Here is a 17,573-nt window from a genome sequence, read left to right on the forward strand (position 1 = left end):
CTGACTGACTGCAGGGATGCCTGCTGCTGCCTTTTGGTCAGCAGAGTTGTTTGTGTAACGCTTTTGACATGGCGCCACTGCAAAGAGATAAACTCCTCTTACTCTGAAAAGTCAACATTCTCTTAGGAGAGACACCTTGCTAGCGGACGAGGCATGTGGCATATTGTTCTGAACCCCTGCTCTCGCCCACCCTTTTGTGTGATGTGTTACACGCACTCAACAAATACTACTTGAATCACATGATAGCGTCTCGTAAGGATCTTTGAGCAGTTAAATGCATTATGATTCTTAATGGGTAATGTTTAAACATTTTATTATTTTGAAAATTCATTTTATTTCACTTTTTAATTTGAATGTTTATAAGTGCTATTGTGTGTTTCATTCCATTCTTAGAATTCTGCCAAAATCATAAGATCCCTCTCCAAAACTCAGAACACAAATAAATATTTAACTTATATTTTGTGAAATGATAAATAAACAATGACTATTAAGAAATAAAAAAGGGCAGGAAAAGAAGAGATTAACAGGGACAAGGAAAATGATTAAACCATAATTATCTATATACGCATAATTAAAGAAGTATAAGTTATGAATCAATAAGTATAGGTAAATTAATTTATGGAAACTCTTAATTAATTAAAAAAAAAAAACCAAAAACCTTTAGGCCAAACAGAAGTCAAAGCCAAACAAGATACCTATTTCAATAATCTCAATCCTATAAAAGAAAAATCACCAAGCCAAATAAGCAACAACATAATGATAATTATTTAACCAAATGAATGTCAAAGCCAGGAAACTGTAATAAACTCAATTTAAAAGTAATCACGACAGAATCAATTTTAGCATGCAGAGGGGCCAAGGGTAGTTCTGCAGAGAACCAGATACCAATTAAAGAACTACTGCCGCACCAGCCCAACTTGACTCCAAACAAAACTCAAAATAAGTAACAAAAACGTGTGAAGGGAAAACAGAGACATCACAAAAGGAAAAAAGGTACTGAAGCTAAGGTCAATGTTCCAGTGAAACCACGTCTCTCTCTTTTTCGCATCGAAGGACACTGTCTCATTGCAGCATGCTGCAGTTGCTGACACACTGATTATGTGTTAAAACATCAGCATTATTTAAGATCTCTACTGCACTTAATACAATTAAAGAAATTATTTCTACTAAAAAGAATTCAGATTTACCTTCTGGTAAAAATGTCATGTTATCAACTAAGTACTCCTGATTCCGATTTCCAATTTGCCTTTTTTATGAACAATCACTCAGTCAATTGAGCCCTGCTTGTCAGAAGGTGTCTCCATATTGTGTTCTATAACTCTAAAAATATGTTATTAGCATAACACTATAAAGAAAATGTAATTTTTATGTTGGTCCCTCTGTCTAGCCGATAGGTACAGGTCCTTTTCTCCCGCCATAGTGTCCAACTGCTCTTACAACTCATCATACGGCTTTTCTTTAGCCTTCGCCACCTCTCTCTTCACCTTAAGCCTTATCTCCTTGTACTCTTGTCTACTTTCTTCATCTCTCTGACTATCTTACTTCTTCTTCACCAACATCGTCCTCTGTATACTCTCCTGTACTTCGCCATTCCACCACCAGGTTTCCCTTTCCTCCTTCCTCTTTCCAGATGTCACGCCAAGCACCCTTCTTGCTGTCACCCTTACTACATCTGCTGTAGTTGCCCAACTGTCTGGTAACTCTTCATTGCCACCCAGTGCCTGTCTCACCTCCTCCTTTAAACCTTGCAGTCTTCCTTTTTCAACTCCAACCTTTTGATCCTTGGCTCTACCCTCCTCTTTTTGCTCTCCAACGTCATCCTACAGACCAACACGCTTTTGCCTACCACCACTTTACAGTCTCTAATCTCCTTCAGACTGACCCTCCTTCATAGGATGTAATCCCCCTGTGTCCATCTTCCTCCACTCTTGTATGTCACACCCCATGTTGCTCCCTCTTCTTAAAATACGTATTCACCACAACCATGTCCAACCTTTTTGCAAAATCCACTATCATTTGATGTTCTGCATTGCTCTCCTTAACACCATACATACCTATCACCTCCTCATCCCATCCTTCACCAACATGTTCAGTTAAGTCCACTCCAATCACCATTCTCTCCCCCTTGGGTACACTCTCCACCACTTCATCCAACTCACTCCAGAAATCTTCTTTCTCATCCACCACACACTCAACTTGCAAGGCATATGCACCAATAACATTCATCATCACATGTTCAATTTCCAGATTCATAATCATCACTGTGTCTGACACGCTTTTCACCTTCAAAACACTCCCGACATACTGTTCCTTCAGGATAACTCCTACCCCATTTCTCCTCTCATTCACACCATGGTAGAGCAGTTTGTACACACCTGGCCTTACTCTCCCGCCTTCCATCTGGTCTCTTGAACGTACAATATATCAACCTTCCCTCTCTCCATCATATTGGCTAACTCTCTCCCTTTACCAGTCATACTGCCAGCATTTAAAGTTCCTATCATTCCTATCATCGCTTTCACTCTCCTAACCTTCCTGCTCTCCTTCTGCCTCCAGACATGCCTTTCTCCACTTCTTCTCCTTTGGCCAACAGAAGCCCAATGTCCCCCAGCACCCCCTTGGCTTGTATTGGTGGTGGATGTTGTTAAACCAGGCTTTGATCAATTCGGTATGGAAATCTATATTGTTGTCCGCATATTGATCTGGCACAATTTTACACTGAATGCCCTTCCTGACATAACCCCTCCCATTTATCCAGGCTTGGGACTGGCACAAAGAAAATCACTTGTTTGTGCATCCCCCGTGGCTGGATTCTGCAAACAATACACATTTCCGATTTAACCGATTCTGAATATTTTGAAATTGTAAACACAACTTAAAATAGAATTTTCCTTAATGTTAATATACTGACTCATCCAAACTTGTGAGGTTCACTAATAGGAATAATCCTTCCTTCAGTTTGAGGTCTGCACTATCTGATGGAAATAATCATAATCTCAAATATATCATCGTTCAAGAAAAAAAAATTAAGCAGTGCCAGATAGTAGTTCACATAATCTCTCTATTATAAAAGAAAATCTTGAGACGAGACGAGACTATTTCCAAGAGATTTTTATGTGTATCAATAGACTATGCTGAAACAGTTGGTGGTGATGGTGCGGAAGATGAAAACATCAACTTACAGTATCCTGTAGAATATCTACAACTGTTAACACCATCTGGTCTTCCACCAGCCGAATTACTCTTGAAAGAAGGATGTATTGTAATGTTATTGTGTAATTTATGTCTGAGTGATTGGCTATGCTGCGGTGGGTTGGCACCCTGCCCAGGATTGTTTCCTGCCTTGTGCCCTGTGTTGGCTGGGATTGGCTCCAGCAGACCCCCGTGACCCTGTGTTCGGATTCAGCGGGTTGGAAAATGGATGGATGGATGGATGGATGGATGATTGGCTATGTAATATGAGAAGATTAGTTGTATTCAAAATTGGTCGAACAATTCTGACATGTAAAATTTTAGCAGGCGACAAGAAAGGTAATATAGTACATCTTCCGCAGATAACATTAGACACCAAAGGAGATCTTGATATGCCATTCGTATTAAAATGTTTACAGTTTCCTGTTAGAATAACTTTTGCTATGACAATTAACGAATCACAGGGAGAAACATTCGAAAAAGTCAGTTTATTTATTAGTGAGAAAGAAATGATATTCATTCGCGGGTAGTTATATGTTGTGTTGTCACGATGTAAGTCCAAATACGGAATCAAAATTCAAAGCGATATTGACAAAAAGTTAATTCCAAATATTGTTTTTACTGAAATTTTACATTTAAGTGTAAGTTTAAAAAGTATTTGCATGTTAATTTTAAAGCCAAGCAGAATGAAAACGTATAACACAACGAATACCTCTAATGAAACATGAAACATAATTTTCTTTCAATTTATTACATTTTACTATTTTTTACTATGGTTAATTACTCGCTGTAATGAAAAATAGTTAGGCCTATTATGCATATGTAACAATTCCCATGAAAATAAAAATCTGTTTAAATTGTATATCCGCTTCCCCATATGCGAGCAGCAGAGCTGTGAAGTGGCTAGCGCGTTGTGCCCGCCCGGGGGTTGGTGAGCAAAGCGAGCAGGGGACAGAGCTCCCTAGTATTAAATAAGTCAAAAGGAGAGTAAGATTTAAAATTTTGTCTTAGAATATAACTGAGGTTATGACCACATTTTGAGAGATACAGAGAGAGAGAGGAACATCATGGAAGATTCAAGTCAAAATGTCACCCTGAGCTCACACACTTCTAGATTGGGCACTTAGCAACAAGAGCAGCTGGATCACCATGACATGACACAAAAGAAGGAACTGGAATGATTCTACGTGCTTTTTGTTACACATTAACATTTTTGGGTGTTTGATTCTATTGTCTGCATTTCCAGATTTTTTGTACATTTATTTCAATTTGTTTTCTTTTGTCATTATGATGGGAATTTCTCCTCATTGTCATTTTATGTTGTCATTTGCTGTGAGCCATATCATTTGGTTTCCATTTTTGCATGGCCGTAGCCATGTTGTTTTTGGTTGCTGCTGTATGTCCATTACTTTCATTCATGTGACATGTCATGTTGTCAAGTTCCACATGCAAGACACAGCAGTGCCCAGTAGGATGCACTGAAACAATCAATAATCAATAGCATGAGTTTGGGGTAACAAAACCTACAGTAAGTAGATCTGGCAATTTGTGCAAGTTTTTTTCTTATCAGCAGTTTAGAATTTTGGTTTTGGTACTGAAGATGATTGTGGTGTTTAGACCCTGACATGTTCTCAGACTTCAGCTATCTCTTTCCCCCTCAACATACTTCATCCTCTGGTTCTTTTTCTAGCCTCCATAAGTTTCTGTGGGCACTTGTACCATCCAGGGTGTTCATAACAGGAATATGATACACACTCTTAAAAATGCCAAAACGAAGGAAGTAAAGAATAAAACAACTCATTCTGTACATATATTTGGCAGCAGCAACAGATTTTTTTTAATTGCATTTTGAATTTTAACCTGTCAATGGCAGGATTTTGCAGACTACTGAACCTTACACTTACAATGAAAAATTATGAACTTTATTTAATATGTTCCTCCCCAACACTCTACCATATATTCCTTTCTGAATGACAGCATCTCTTATATCTGGCAGTTTTGTATCACCAGTGAATTTTACTTTATGAATTATCATTCCCCAGATCACCTATGCAAATGAAAAAAAAGTCTGTGGAAGATCAAAGTGAAAAGAATCAGTCACATCTTATTTATAAAGCCCTTCAATGTGAAGTGATATATTCAAATTGCAGAAAGATCTGTCCCTGCTATCTGGACTGTAAGTGATACAAAGGAAGAATGCAAGTAGTGTGGTACAAGCCAAGCATTTAACATGATGTGATTTGAACAAGTACGGATTAACCAAAGTCTCTGATGGCGTCTTTTAATCAACCGGCCAACAGATGTGCCATTCGAGTGTGCCTCCTCTCATTCTATTAACACAGTAATGCCTAGGCTGCCTATTCAGCCTCTATCTCCCCGCTGCCTCAGTCTGGCTTATTATTTATTTTAATCTTCAATTAGTTTGTCCAGAGAAGATAATATTGTGGACATGGGAATAATTGTCTAAATTCATGTGAACATTATTTATTAATGAGGGGGATGTAAAATATGTATAAAATTAATATATACGAATAGAAACAACTGAATACTGAACAGGTCAAGGCATGGAAAATGACAATATTAAAATGCGAGAAAATGACACAAAAGGATTCTTTTAAATGCTCACATAATCTGCAATGAATATCAAAAACATGCAGGAGCGAATACAATGCGAGAAAATTACAGGAAATTACTCTCAATTACTCTAATATGCATAGCGGCTTTTTATTATTATAGTCAAAAGACAAAGATAAAAGTTACATGAAAAGTTATTCAAATGTGGAGCCGCTGGACACTGTTTTAATCAAAAATCTGAACATCTAAGGTTGGCTTAGGAGAAAAGAAGCTTTATATCTGCCACTCAAATCCAGCTTGTGGTCGATTGCTTCCAAATAAATCATATAAATGTTATTCCTGCATGTGTTAGGCAGTCACTCAGTTCTTTAATTTGATGTGTAGTGTAAGATCAAGAGCTTGTCTATTTCTTTACTATTTATTTTTGGTAAATAAATCCATATTCTTATCCAAATTCTAGTCATGTTTAGCTAGATCTGGGAATAACAATTTCAGAAACCACCCAGAAGGGCACTATAAGGACATTCAAACAAAGGCACTCACTCTGGACCAATTATATACACAAAATGAGTAAATTTTAAACTCTATATAGAAGACAGCATTCTTTTCAATGATTCAACTTATTTGCTCATTATGTGGCACACAAACACTAAACTAATTAAAAATGCAATCCTTGTGTCTGACTCACTGTATATCTGACCATACGCCATACCTTAACTCTTGGTACCAGAAAGTAAGCAGGCACATACACAAACTCACATTACTTCAATTTAGTAATTCTAGCTAACCTTGTAAGTGTGTGCTAGAATTAAAAAGACCTGTGAACTCAGGAAGGACATACAAAGAATGTTTATGTATGTTTCAGAGATGAACTTAATATAAAGAATAAAGATAATCCTCAGGTCAAGGATAGAGTCAGTGGTGGTGACTGACACAATGAACTTTCAATTTACTGAGCAATTCCTTAGCCACTAGGAAGCTCCGTTCTTTGCAAAACAGATTACAGAAGGAACATAATGTAAAAAAATGCATCATAGATGCAAAAATGGGCACTGCTGTCTACTTCAAGAACCTGTGTACTCTGTGTCTATGTGGATTTTTCACAAGAGTACCCTGGCGTAACTCCCACATCTCAACAAAATTTGTGTGTGTGTTTGGGGATGATGCCAGAGGGTGGGGTAAAGGGTAAAACTGAAAGTTTTCAATTCTCTATGTGTGTGTGTTTATTTTTTTTATACAGTCACACTCTGACTTATGGGTCCATTTGGGAAAGGACACTTTGCTGCATGTCAGATATGCTATATCTTCATCACAAAATGTACAGTTCATTGCAACTAAGGCTCTGTGAGTTTGGCATGATTCAGAGATACACATAGTTAAACTGCCAGTATAGAGTAGCAGAAACCGATCTTCGCATGTCTGTGGCCACATGCTAGGCCCTTGTAAGAAAGTGTTTCTCAGTCACGGAACTGAGCCACCAGTGAGTTGTGCAGTACCATGGACCAGTGATGGCAACCCACAGGTGATGAAATGAGACTAGTTTCCTTCAGATGTGATGTTTATAATTGAAACCAAACAGTTCAATCTTAGATGAATCAGACCAGACAATCTTGCTTTTCGTAGCCCTAGAGTCCTTGAGGTGCCTATTTGCAAACTGCAAGTGGTCTTTCATGGAAATCTGTATTGTTGTCTGCATATTGTAGCATTAGTACTGTTAGCACAAACAGGGTTCGGGCAGAAATTGGGCTACTGTTGGCTGAAAAAGGAGAAGAGAAGGGAGACATGTCCGGAGGGAGGAGGAGAGGAAGAAGATAAAGAGAGTGGAACTGAGGGTAGGGATTTTAAATGTTGGCAGTATGACTGGTAAGGGGTGTGAGTTAGCCGATATGATGGAGAGAAGGAAGGTTGATATATTGTGTGTGCAAGAGACAAAATGGAAGGGGAGTAAGGCCAGGTGGATCAGAGGTGGATTCAAATTGTTCTATCATGGTGTGGGTGGGAGGAGAAATGGGGTAGGAGTTATTCTGAAGGAACAGTATGTCAAGAGTGTTTTGGATGTGAAAACAGTGTCAGACAGAGTAATGATTATGAAGCTGGAAATTGAAGGTGTGATGATGAATGTTGTTAGTGCATATGCACCACAAGTTGGGTGTGCAATGGATTAGAAAGAAGATTTTTGGAGTGAGTTGGATGTGGTGATGGACAGTGTAACCAAGGGACAGAAAGTGGTGATTGAAGTGGATTTCAATGGATGTGTGAAGGGAACAGAGGAGACTAGGAGGTGATGGGTAGGTATGATAGTGGATTTTGTGAAAAGGATTGACGTGGATGTGGCGAATACATATTTTAAGAAGAGAGAGGAACATAGGGTGACATACAAGAGTGGAAGAAGATGCACACAGGTATACAGGAGGCTCCATCTGAAGGAGATTGAAGACTGCAAAGTGGTGGCAGGGGAAAATGTAGTTAGGTGGCATAGGATGATGTTGGAGATCAAGAAGAGGAGGAGAGTGAGGGCAGAGCCAAGGATCAAATGGTGGAAGTTAAAAAAGGAAGACTGCAGGGTTGAGTTCAAGGAGGAGTTAAGGCAGGCACTGGGTGGTAGCGAAGAATTACCACACAGTTGGGCAACTACAGCAGAAGTAGTAAGGGTGACAGCAAGAAAGGTGCTTGGCGTGAAACCTGGTGGTGGAATCTGAAGTACAGGAGAGTATACAGAGGAAAAGGTTGGCAAAGAAGTGGGATAGTCAGGGAGACGTAGAAAGAAGACAAGAGTACGAAGAGATAAGGCGCAAGGTGAAGAGAAAGGTGGCGAAGGCTAAAGAAAAGGCGTATGACGAGTTGTATGAAAGGTTGGACACTAAGGAGGGAGAAAAGGACCTGTACTGATTGGCTAGACAGAGGGACCGAGCTGGGAAAGATGTGCAGCAGGTTAGGGTGACAAAGGATAAAAATGGAAACATACTCACAAGTGAGGAGAGTGTGTTGAGCAGATGGAAAGAGTACTTTGAGAGGCTGATGAATGAAGAGAGAGAGAGAGAGAGAATGTTGGATGATGTGGTGATAGTGAATCAGGAAGTGCAATGGACTAGCAAGGAGGAAGTAAGGACAGCTGTGAAGAGGATGAAGAATGGAAAGGCCGTTGGTCTAGATGACATACCTGTGGAAGCATGGAGGTGTTTAGGAGAGATGGCAGTGGAGTTTTTAACCAGATTTTTTAATGGAATTTTAGAAAGTGAGACGATGCCTAAGGGGGGATGTGCAGAGCTAAAGTAACTATAGGGGGATAAAATTGATGAGCCACAGCATGAAGTTATGGGAAAGAGTACTTGAAGATAGGTTGAGAAGGGAGGTGATGATTAGTGAGCAGCAGTATGGTTTCATGTCAGGAAAGAGCACCACAGATGTGATGTTTGCTCTGAGGATGTTGATGGAGAAGTATAGTTATGCCTTTGTGGACCTGGAGAAAGCATATGACAGGGTGCCTCGAGTGAAGTTGTGGTATTGTATGAGAAAGTTGGAGTTGTCAAAAAAATATGTAAGAGTTGTACAGGATATGTACGAGGGAAGTGTGACAGGGGTGAGGTCTGCGGTAGGAGTGACGGATGCATTCAAGGTGGAAGTGGGATTACATCAGGGATTGACTCTGAGCCCTTTCTTATTTGCAATGGTGATAGACAGGTTGACAAACGAGATTAGACAGGAGTCCCCGTGGACTATGATGTTTACTGATGATTGTGATTTGTAGCGAGAGTAGGGAGCAGGTTGAGGAGACTCTGGAGAGGTAGAGATATACTCTAGAGAGAAGAAGAATGAAGTTTCAGTAGGAACAAGACAGAATACATGCGTGTAAATGAGAGGGAGGTCAGTGGAATGGTGAGATTCCAGGGAGTTTAAATACTTGAGATCAACAGTACAGAGTAACGGGGATTCCGGAAGAGAGGTGAAAAAGAGTCAAAGGCAAGATCCACAGGAAAGTAGTGAGACCAGCTCTGTTATGTGGGTTGGAGATGGTCTCACTGACCAAAAAAACAGGAGACAGAGCTGGAGGTGGCAAAGTTAAAGATGCTAAGATTTGCACTGGGTGTGAGGAGGATGGACAGGATTAGAAACGAGTACATTAGAGGGTCAGCTCAAATTGGATGGTTGGGAGACAAAGTCAGAGAGGTGAGATTACATTGGTTTGAACATGTGCAGAGGAGAGATGCTAAGTGTATTGGGAGAAGGATGCTAAGGATAGAGCCGCTAGGCAAGAGGAAGGCCTAAGAGAAGGTTTATGGATGTGGTGAGAGAGGACATGCAGGTAATGGGTGTAACAGAACAAGATGCAGAGGACAGGAAGATATGGAAAAAGATGATCCGCTGTGGCAACCCCTAATGGGAGCAGCCAAAAGAAGAAGAAAAGCAAGCTGGCTTTCTTGTGTCATTTGGCCACTCTGGTATAAGGCACAAATTAGCATTGTAGTAGTGGTTTTCCTTCTTTAAGTTTCTTCCATCTCCGCACAGATTCTCTGGAGCTTAGCCAGTGACCAGTGGGTTCTTGGTCACCTCTGTTACCAAGGCCATTCTGCCCTGATTGCTCCATTTAGTCAGATGGTCAGCTCTAGAAAAAGTTGAGGTTGTTCCAAAATTCATCCATTTTTAGAATAATGGAGGCCACTGTGCACTTGGAAACCTTTAATGGTGCAGGAATTGTTTGTAGCTTTCCCCGGATCTGTGCCTCCACATAATCATGTCTCTGAGCTCTGCAGGCAATTTCTTCAAACTCATGGCTTGGTTTTTGTTCAAATGTGTGACCTTATATATACACAGGTGTGTCCCTGTCCTAATCGTGCCCAATCAGTTGAACTGACCACATGTGGGCTCCAAACAAGGCCTACAAACATCTCAATGATGATTAATACAATGGGATGCACCTGAGCCAAATTTCAAGTATCATAGTAAAAGGGCCGAATACTTGTGTCAATGTGATATTACAATTTTTTATTTTTGATTAATGTACAAAATTTCCTAAAATCCTGTTTTCACTTTGTCATTCTGGTATATTGTATGTTGCTTCATATGGTGGGACAAATATATTAAAATACATTTTAGCATAAGACTGTAAAATAATATATAAAAAGTGAAAGGACCTGAATACTTTCTGAAGACATTCTATCTATCGTCACTGTCATATGCACCATACATATATTAAATTGACATACAGTAAAGATACATTCTCAAACCTTTCATGGCAGCACTGGGTGCAAGCTTGGAACCAACTACGGTTGACCTGCTAGTTTGACGCATGGCCCACTCACATACCTCTACCCACAGTGAGTCAACAATAACCTACTGTAACTTTCAATAACCTAACTGTCTATATCAATATGGGAGGAAAAATGGAGAACCTTGTAAAAACACACAAAGACAAGAAGAATATGTAAATTATATACAGTCAAGAACAAAACACAAGATGTTGCACCCATTAAGCATAAGAACTAACCATTGCGCCACCATGCCACTTCTTATATTTGCATATGCATATTACACTAAAATATGTACTGTACTGTAAAAATACTGTACATATTCTCATTAAATATACATGTACTATAGATATTGACATAGACATGTGAAATTAGAAATATATATTAATTCAATATTCAATAATATAATAACTCATAAATCTGTCACAGCTCTTTTCTTAAAACCTTCAACAGTGCCTAAATGCCGAGAACTGCTCCAAAAGAAAGCTTTTTTGTTAAGCTGGATCATTTGCATGAAATGGACCTGAGTAAAGACATATTTCAAGCGGCACTTGATTAAATTCTCCAGCTCAGAATGATTAAGTGGCCCCACTTAAGGGATGTGAAAGAGTCGGACGTCTGCTCAGCTCAGCTCCTGCTGGAACGCCTCCAGCCAGCAGTCTGACTGGAGACTGAAAAGTGTGTGACATGTTTTTCCATTAAACGGCGAACCACGCGGAAGAACAGTTTCTGATTAGGAGGTCACCATTGACACAGAAGACAACACATCTAAGACTACTCCATCATCTGTGAGTTCGATTAGGAGTCAGATAACCTTCAAGTATTGTGAGCTTTCTTCATGAATCAGTAATGGATCTCCCTCGAGGTGAAATTAAACCTTTTATTTCTTTCTTCATGAAGATCTTAACTAGAGAGAGAGAGAGAGAGAGCGATGTTGCTTCACTAGCTGGCTGTCATGACACATTCTTTTTGTCTCATGTCTGTTAACCGGTGCTCAATGTCAGTCTGACCTCGATGTATCAGTTTAGTTATCTTGCCATCAGTTACTTGGTTGATCCACATAATTATCAAATGGAAAAAATTAAATGCAATTTTTTTTATTGGATAATGGACAAACAATCCATTGCTTAATTTCTATTACTAGGTAAGCATACTTTCCATTTCACTATGGGTATCTGTATGAGAGCCAGCACATATATTTAGTCTTTCAGTCTTGTAGGACAAGGTGGGCATTGCCCAATCTGCTAGGCTTTAATGGCACCCCAGGCCTGTTAAGAAAGCAGGTTTAACATATATGCAGGTATTCAGCTGCACACACCTCCCACTTACATTCCAAACTAAGTAACTGAACTCCAGCTTGTACCAGGATCTGCCTGGACTTCATCTTATAACTAAGGTGTAAACCAGAGTTGCACTGACATCTCACCAAAGGCCACTGTGTAAACCTCTTGAGCCAGAAAGTGCAAAATGGACTTAAGAGCAAAGACCTATAATTCAAGTGATGACAACTAAGAGAGACAGAACATCTGACTTATGAAGAGATACCAGTTTTGTAGCTTGAAGTGACTTTAATCCAATCAGGAGAAGGATCAACCTTCCTTTCAAACCACATGCATCCCATCTCTCAAAGTAAGTGGAAAGAAAGAAAGAGAGGACATAATGGACATTCACTGAATTCTCAAGGGATTCTCACTAAGCACCCTCTCTGGGATTTGACAAAATCTTAACTTTGTGCATCAGAAGCTAAGACCTAGTCAGTCAGGCCAAAGCTGTGTACCAGTAGTCAGAGGAGGCTGAGAAGCCATGACTTCAAGATGGGAACTTCAACATCTGAACTTTTAGAATGAGTAATGCCTTCTCTGTATGAAGTGGAGAACCACAGCTGAAGGCAAACTGAGGAAGGCAGCAGCACAACAATGACAAGGACCACATAACAAAGAGAAAGAGTACACTCCAACGCAAGAAAAATCTTTCACTTGAACCCAGATCAACAACAAAGCAACACCTCCACACATCATTGGACATAATCCATAAAGACTTGGTATTGTGAACTATTTATCTATGCCAAGATGAAGTAGAACTCTCAATACTAGTAAACAGCCAGCATATATGTTACATGTTTGTCTATACCCACCCAGTCTTACTGTATATGTCAATATATATATATATATATATGAAGTTATCATACTTCTATAATTATTGTGTTTATCAATAAATTGTATTACTCTGTATGTTAAAACGAGTGTGCATCGGTTACCATGATAATCCTCAAGGTCGGAGACCTAAATCCTACAACAGAAAAAGGGAAGGTAAATAAAGTAGGAGCCTTGCAGAATCCAACCATCCATTATCCAACCCGCTATATCCTAACTACAGGGTCACGGGGGTCTGCTGGAGCCAATCCCAGCCAACACAGGGCGCAAAGCAGGAAAGAAACCCTGGGCAGGATGCCAGCCCAAGGCAATACTGATAATTAATTAAACAAGTAAAAAAATTTTCTTCAAATCCCACATTAGTGTGATGTTCTCCTGGGTGTCTGTCTTATTGATTATTAATCATCAATTAAACATTATACATCAAGTTTCTGTGTTGATTACCTAACTTAGAGGGTGCTTTCCATACATATTCTGTTACATTTTATATTTTTTCCTAAAATTTCACACATGCAGCAGAGTGAGCAACTCCTGTCACTGTCAAGAATTATTGGTGGAAAGCCTTGTGCTTAACAGTAAAGTGGTTTAATTACTGGGTCACACAACTTGCCATTATTTAAAATGACTTCTCTAATCACTGCTGGCAAGTAAGCTTACTTCAAGCTTTCCTGTGTCCCATTATCATTTGCAAAAAGCCTCAGATGACTCTCTACTAATTATGTGTATTGATAAGGAGGATGAGACACAGTACAGGACTCAGGTGGAGAACTTTGTTTATTGGTGCAAAAAGAATTTCCTGCAACTTAACATCAGCAATACCAAGGAACTGGTTATTGACTTTCGCCACACAAAAGAGCCTCTATTCCCAGTCGCTGTTCAGGGGGTGGATGTGGAGGCAATAGACTATTAAAAGTACTGTATGTGTGGGTCCACATCAGTGACAGGTTAGGCATTGAGGAACTTAGTAAGAACAGGCCTTTACAGACTCTTTTTCTTAGGAGACTGCATTCTTTTAATGTAGATAGTAAAATCCTTTATACAGTATATTCTATAACTCACTGAGTGTGTTTACGTGCACTTTAATAAACCGGTCACTCACAGAAATCTGGTTTCTAAAATGCCATGTAAACCCTTATTTGGCTAAAGAAACTGGGTATTAGTCTCTGAAAAAACAGATTAAAACACACAGAATTCTCCTGAGCAACCTGGTTATTTGGCTGTAAACACTTAACCGGGTTACAGTTAAGGATTTTTGTAGTCTGCTGCACTTTGTTTGCCTGCACACGAGTTAGCTTCACATGTTTTCAGCAGCCACAGGTAGGATCATCCAGAGGATAAATATCCTGAGGTAAATGATGGGGCAATCACATTATTTCTTTTCCTGGCTGAAATAATTGCTCTCAATATTTCAGAAATTGCTAAATTTATGTTGATGAGCTTAGTGTACAGTGCTGAGATCAGTAGCACAATCTAGGGAGCAGCATTGGGGGTAACACATTCAAAGTTACATGCGTTACGTAATACAATTACTTATTAATGTACTAGGTAATATAACACCATACTTTATTGAAGTAAAAATACATGTGTAATTACAGTATTATCCCAGCAGCACTGGATGTAAGGCAACAAGAACATGTACCAGTATGCAGGTCCTTTTCAGGGCTCAATCACATAGCTAGGCAGAAAAGTGAGGGCTGCATGCAATACCATCCATCCATCTATTATCCAACCCGCTATAACCTAACTACAGGGTCACAGGGTGCATGCAATACACTAAACAAAACCATACACTGTACATAAAGTGTTAGTTAGTTTTAATCCAGCTATTAGCTACAGATATGTTGAAACAGTATTACGGTGTGATGCAGTGGCCAGTGTTCATACAGCATGGTTTAGATCAAGGATGTAAAAAAGGGGATAGATGTTGTTTACTTCACGGCACATGAAGGACTAAATATATTTATGAAACATTTAAAAAAATAACCACAAGCTCCATGCTTGCTTTCAGATTTATGGTGGTCCATGATGATGTTTAACTCTTTTCTACAGAGTTTAATGACGTCAGCGATATTCGCCAAAGGAGAACTCTGGAAGCTTATGTGTGTGTAAACAGAGGTTTGTTACTCAGAGAGGGTTACTCACCTGATCTCAGTTTTGAGTGTGCATGTAAACACACTCACTGACAGCCTGCGTGATTTTCTACACTGTCATGTGCTCTGTAAGTAATATCAATTAGAAGGAGGCCCACCACATCAAAAAACTGATTAAGAAAGCAGGCTCTCAGTCTCTCTACCTCCTGAAGGTAGTGGCAGAGGAGACAATGAAAACAAAACTGACTGACATTAGAAACAAAGCTATACATCCTCTATGATACAGTACAGTGGATTATTCAATAGACAACTGTCAGGAAACACCACCGGGGCTCACCATACCTACAGAAATAAGCCTTAATAATGCCTCACTGTCACTGCTCTCTTATTATCCAAGTCAAAAGATTTTTGCTTCTTTTTTGTAATGCTGGGGGGTCGGGGGAAGTTGTTTGTTATTTTTCGTCACCCTCTATAAATGGCTGAAATTCATCTTGGGGATAAATAAAGTACAGTCTATCTATCTATCCCTAGGATTCTTTATATCATTCTTTATCTCTTGCTTGAGCTCAGCGATCATCACCTTCAGTTCGGACAGATTATTTCTGCTTGCGAGCACCGTACATGAAGCAGCAGGCTCTATTACAGCCGATGTTCCCGGCTCACGTGGAGTTGGTGAAAGCGCGGACTGCAAGGCCTTTTCCAGTTTCAAATTATCTTCTCCAATTGGCGAGCTATCGTGACCCACGTCACTCGTACATTCGCTCCCCATTTCGCTCTCAACTGGAGACGATGCAGCAGACCGTGGTCCTGACAAGTCAGGGCTTTCGCCCATCTGTTCCAGGTCAGTCTCTGAAAGGTCGTACCTTGAGCTTGAACTTGGGCTTGTCGGTCTGGGCTTGGGTGTAGCTTTAGTTTTCTTTTCCATTTCTTTCTGAGCCCCTTTCTTGCCGACCATGTTTATATATGCTATAGTAGAACCCTCGGGTTGGATAAATACAGGATATCTCAGGATAATAAGGAAAGGAGCTCTGCTTCAGACGTCCATCTCTCGTAACGGACGAGACTAACTCTCTAGGATCCCTAGGATTCTTAACAAAGCCTAAACATAGAGGCCTTTTTAATTAAAGATCCATACAAAATGAGGGCCAATGGAAGAAAATAAGTAACATGTGCCTGTTCATCTTTAGTCTTACTACAAAAGCCTTAAAAAACTCTTAAGAAAGATGGCCTTGCTTGTCTATACAGTACTCCCCACTTGCAGCACAAACTCACCTGGAGCTCAAAAGCAGCCTGGTAAATCTGCAGCACAATTGAAATACAATGGGTCACTTCTAGGGCTGGCACATTTATATCCATTAATCTATGAGAAAATGTATCCAAATTTACTTTCATACTCCCAAGTACACAAAGAAAAACAATACAGCAAACATAAAATGGCTACCCCTAGATAATAAACCAGTTAGGGCTGCCAATACTGATTCTCTGTGCAAGAAAGGACAGAGCCACCTGTACTTCCTTAGAAGACTGGCATCCTTCAACATCTGCAGTAAGATGCTGCAGATGTTCTATCAGATGGTTGTGGCGAGTGCCCTCTTCTACGCAGTGGTGTGCTGGGGATGCAGCATTAAGAAGAAGGATACCTCACGCCTGGACAAACTAGTGAGGAAGGCAGGCTCTATTGTTGGCATAGAGCTGGACGGTTTGACATCCGTAGCAGAGCAACGGGCACTCAGCAGGCTCCTATCAATTATGGAGAATCCACTACATCCATTAAACAGTGTCATCTCCAGACAGAGGAGCAGTTTCAGCGACAGACTGCTGTCAATGTCCTGCTCCACTGACAGACTGAGAAGATCATTCCTCCCCCAAACTATGCGACTCTTCAATTCCACCAGAGGGGGTAAACGTTGAACATTATTCAAGTTATTGTCTGTTTTTTTTACCTGCATTTTTTATTACTCTTTAATTTAATATTTTTTTTGCTGCTGGAGTATGTGAATTTCCCCCTGGGATTAATAAAGTATCTATCTATCTATCTATCTATCTATCTATCTATCTATCTATCTATCTATCTATCTATCTATCTATCTATCTATCTATCTATCTATCTAACTATGCACTCGCACACACACCTTTAGCCACTGCTACTCAGTTAGCATATATGCTGTAAAAACACCTTTTTTAATATTCAATATCTAGTCACCTATAAATGTGTCCATGTCCCTGAGTGATGTCTTCAAAAGAAACCATGGAAGAACAGAGGGGGAAAATTCCCACATAAAACAACAAAAAAAAATATACATGAACTTGAGGTATTA

Source organism: Erpetoichthys calabaricus, chromosome 2 (assembly GCF_900747795.2).
Source record: "Erpetoichthys calabaricus chromosome 2, fErpCal1.3, whole genome shotgun sequence".
In the NCBI taxonomy this organism is placed as follows: Eukaryota; Metazoa; Chordata; class Cladistia; order Polypteriformes; family Polypteridae; genus Erpetoichthys; species Erpetoichthys calabaricus.